Below are 5034 nucleotides of genomic sequence, written 5' to 3'. Positions count from 1 at the left end.
CTAGGAAATCATTAGGACATAAAGCTAAAGAAATGAACAAGGAGTTAGAGCAATGTTCCAGCAAAGAAAATCAGCGTGATATATTGGATACAGAATGGGGTTCAGTTATTTGCTGAAAAATAAACCAGGGGTACTGCTGGGTTATATAACCCATGAGTTTGAAGAGCAAAGATGTCAGAAAGGCCCGATTCGGTTCTACGGGGCATTCTCAGTAATCACCCCGGTGATCCCATTACAGATCCTGCTTACGACGAGAGCGGACATCAACTTGATATGTTTTAAATTGAATAGGTTATTTAAATTGAAAACCGTATTGATTTTTGCATTCTCGCGGCGGCTGTCTGTGTCCGAAAACTAGCTGGCGGTGCCGTGATGCAGTCGCTACAGTAACATCAAGCACCAGAGCCTCTCGGTCTGTGGGAGGGTGGAATGCTGCGCTCGCTTTGGGAGCAGGAATGAGCTGTACTGGGAGAAAGAGTGGAAGGCCAAAGGAGGCTGAGAGGAAGAGTAAAACAGAAGCAATTGTGGTGGAAGTAAAAAGAAAAACTCCACAATTATAAAGGATTTGTACTAAAATTAGATTAACGTAGTTATTTTCAATATTTTTCCCTACATTACAACAATGACTACACTTCAAAAAGTACATAACTGGCTGCGAAGCATTTTGGGATGTCTTGAGGTCATGAAAGGCACCGTATAAATGCAAGTTCCTTCCTTCTTTATTTCCTTTTTCTCTTTCTTTCTCTCCTTCTTCCTCTCTTTCTTTCTTTATTCTTTCTTTCTCTCCTTCTCTTTTTCTCTCTAAAATTATTGTGAATCAATTCCCTCCCAGGAGGTTATTAAACTCTTCCCTATGAGTGAGAAAGAAACCCTCTTTATCCTAAAACTGGCCGTAGCTTACCTTTTAATGAAAAACAGAATGCCTCTTTTTCTCTGTAATCAGTGATCTAGCTGCTTTGAAACGCTTGATATCTGAGAGGTTGATTTTGTTAGCAGGCTGCTAATTAGGAAAAAAACAGGCAATCTCACGTTTTTCACTAAAAGAGGAGTTTTACCCCCCAGCCAAATAGAGAGGTGTGAAACTTAAGATGCCTTGATAGATTTCAATGTAATGAATAGCATCCTGGTCCTATCTTCATCCACCAGTACAATCCTCTTAGTTAAATATTGAAAAAACGTGGTGCGATATTGCATCTTATTGCTTTCTATGCACAAATCATAAATGATATGTTACATTCACACGTTGCACATTGTTACATAGATAAGTACTTGCAATAATATAGTGCCGTATTACATCTTTAGGAAGTCCCAAAGCATTTCAGAAGCAATGCATTACTCTTGAAGTGCAATTAGTGAGGTTAGATTGTTAAATGTAGCGGCCAGTTTACACACAGCAAGGCCCCAACAATCAGCAATGAGGTAATTGACCTGTTAATCTGTTTTTTTTTTGCCAGAGGAATATTGAGCAGGATTTCAGGATGAAAGAAGAGCAGGGTATCTGGGAACTTCTTTCTCCCAAACTTGCCCTGCTCGTCTTCAAATAGTGTCATAAGGATCTTTTAATCCTATGATAATACAACTGGCAATGAGACAGGACTCGGTCAAGATAAGTTCGTCAGTGTGAGAGGATCTTCCATTGGTGGGATGAGTTATATGAGCAGATTTATATGATCGTTTACCTTTCAAAAAACGTTCCTCGAGATCCACAGTTAAAACACTGGGCAAAGACTTCCTCTGTGCACTATGTGTCGCAAGATCGTAAACGCATTCTTTACAAATAACGTAAGGATTTTCCCATACTAAGTGCACAGAGGAACTCTTTCCAATAGAGAGAGGTTATTGGGGAATTGGGGGGGGGGGGCGGTGGTGGTGAGGAGGGAATTATCGAAGCAGAAGTTAAGTCCAGAAATTGTTTTTAAAGACAAACCCCAGGCTTCTCAAACATTTCCATTCAATATACAAGGACGTTGATTACATAGAATTTTACAGCACAGAAACAGGCCGTTAGGCCCAACGGTTCTATGCTCTACACGAGCCTCCTCCCACCCTACTTCATCTCCCCTTAGCAACATAACCTTCTATTCCTTTCTCCCTCATGTGTTTATCTAGCTTCCCCTTAAATTCATCCATGCTATTCGCCTCAACCACTCCATGTGGTAGCGAGTTCCACATTCATGATGATACAGACAGATTGTTAGCAGGATCTTATCACCAGGTGGAGATGTCATATTGCTTGCTGCTGGCTTAAATTACAATTGTATCTGGAGGTTCATGCAATTTTTAATTGAATTTAGTTTTTTCATTGGGCTACCAGGGCATCCCATTAACAAACCAGAGACTTCTGTTCCATCACCAGTAAAAGCTTGTCTTTAATAAAGCTTCTAATTAAAAATAAATCCCTACTATGCTGACATTTATATTTTCCTCGTATATTTTAATCATGGTAATTAATGGCTGCACTCATTGAATGAGAATCGTTCACATTTTACTGACATTGTACTGTGTAGATGAAATAAAAATAATTTAGTGCTTGGAACTAAAGAAAGAAAGAAAGACTTGCATTTATATAGCGCCTTTCATGACCTCAGGACGTCCTAAATGCTTTACAGCCAATGAAGTACTTTTGAAGTGTAGTCACTGTTGTAATGTAGGAAACGCGGCAGCCAATTTGCACACAGCAAGGTCCCACAAACAGCAATGAGATAATGACCTGAAATCTATTTTTAGTGATGTTGGTTGAGGGATAAATATTGGCCCAGGGCATCGGGGAGAACTCCCCTGCTCTTCTTCAAAAATAGTGCCCTGGAATCTTTTATGTCCTCCTGAGAAGGCAGACCTGATTTAACATCTCGTTTGGAAGACAGCACCTCCGACAGTGCAGCACCCTCTCGGTACTGCACCGGAGTGTCAGGCTAGGTTTTGTGCACAAGTCTCTAGACTAGGACTTAAACCCACAATCTTCTGACTCAGAGATGAGAGTGCTACTCACTGAGCCTCAGCTTTGGTTAGGACAAAAAGGTAAGCTAGGGTTCTCTTTTTACTACTGTTTTTGGTTTCTCTGTTCTCCAGACCACAATAGTGATCTCTGTTGCCGGACTGTTTGCACTAGAATTATAAATTGTGACCAGTACTTAAAATAAAGAAAAATGAAAAACTCGGCTGAGATGCAAAGAACCCCTCAGGGAACTGTAAATTGATATTACCTCCACAACAAGTTATTAACGTGCAGGTTTGTTGTGATGTGATCACGACACAATTTTCAACTTTAATCCCCATTGGCAGAATCTTCAAGGTGGTGGGAAAAATTGTTTGGAGAAAGGCAATAGCCCTTGTAAATTAGACGCCATGTTGTGGCAGTTTGTGCACATTAGAGGATTCTTGATGGCAAGTGGTTGAATGTGAAACTTCTTCCAGGTGGGAGACGTGCCAAATAACTCACAAGTGTCACGGGCACAAGAGCAGGCCCTGCTCACGAGTGTAACACATCCCTTATTCAATGTCTTACTTCTGAACATTCTGTTTATCCCGCAAGAACATTGAATTTTATTTCATTTCCACGTCGATTGTAATTGAGTGTCCCTATTATAAATTACTGTAATATCTCCAGTGTCTTTACATGAGGTAGTTTACACCAGTCGCCGCAGAATATTGTCTGTTGTCGTGAAAATCCCATTAGCAAAGATTAAAGTGTACAGTCTCAACGACTGTGTGTTTTAATAACTTATCACCAAGCTGGTTTGAATTTGCTACTCCCTAGCTTCTTAGCATTCTAAATAGTACAGAACTATAAATAAATGTTTGAGCCGTGGCACCCCGCTGTCTTAGCACTAACTGCTGGTTAACAAAACAACCTCCTCCCTCAGTTCATCCCAAAGTGGCAATTTAAACTGCGTTTATATTTAAAACGCTGATGAGCCACCAGAGGTACAAATTTAGACGTAGACTGTGACAAATTATTGAAACGCGCTGCTTTCAGAGCTGTAACTGAGGCAGTTGTGGAGCATGAACAGAGCAGGAAATTACTCCCACTCCCCACGACCTTATGAGCTGTGGAAATGAGACAGTTGAATACCAATTTATTCATTAGGTTTTTCCTTGACAAGAGCAGCAAAAAAAAAATCATTTCACTCAGCGCTATTTTGGTTCTGATTTTATTTGTAGGCATCTGTTTTCAATATTTTTTATTATACATGAAATTGCAGTATATTACACAAGTTGACACTTGTAAGAGTGATCAGATTGAACAAAATGGGTTACAATGTGCTTAACATCGTTTGAAATGCACTGTAGAAGATTTAGTGCAACTGAAGAAAACAATTTTTGTTTGAGAAGTTCCTTATGATTCCCTCATAAAATACATTGCAGAGTACTTACTGAACCCTTTTAGAGGAATACGGTTTTAAAAGATTGCTATAAGACAACACTTTACCCTGGAATTAGAAATTATTTTAAGGTAAAGGCATCATTTTTCATTGTCTTTTTAGCTTTTCATTCATATCAATGCAATGAATTACAGACGACTTTGCAAAACCGAATCTCAACAAATGAGACTGAAAAAAAAAAGAGAAACTTTCCTAAGGTTTCAGCTCATTTAAATGATAAAACTTGAAGGGGTAGGTATGTCCTGGGTGAAGGGGGGTTGGTATGTGGGTGATACAAGTAAAAATTAGTATCAGTAATAGTGGCCATCAAACTACCGGATTGTCATAAAAACCCATCTGGTTCACTAGGGAAGGAAACCTGCCGTCCTTACCTGGTCTGGCCTATATGTGACTCCAGACCCACAGCAATGTGGTTGATTCTTAATCACCCTCTGAAATGGCCTAGCAAGCCACTCTGTTGTCAAGAAAGTGGCTCACCACCACCGTCTCGAGGGCAATTAAGCGATGGGCAATAAATGCTGGCCTTGCCAGTGACGACCACATCCCATGAACGAATAAAAAAAAATATGTACTTATAACCATGTTCATTGGCCAATTGCTAACATGCAATTCACTGCATTTTTAGAAGACTGCAGGAAACATCTTAATGAGC

This window comes from Heptranchias perlo, chromosome 6, assembly GCF_035084215.1.
Source record: "Heptranchias perlo isolate sHepPer1 chromosome 6, sHepPer1.hap1, whole genome shotgun sequence".
NCBI classification, from domain to species: domain Eukaryota; kingdom Metazoa; phylum Chordata; class Chondrichthyes; order Hexanchiformes; family Hexanchidae; genus Heptranchias; species Heptranchias perlo.
This window is presented reverse-complemented; position numbering follows the sequence as displayed.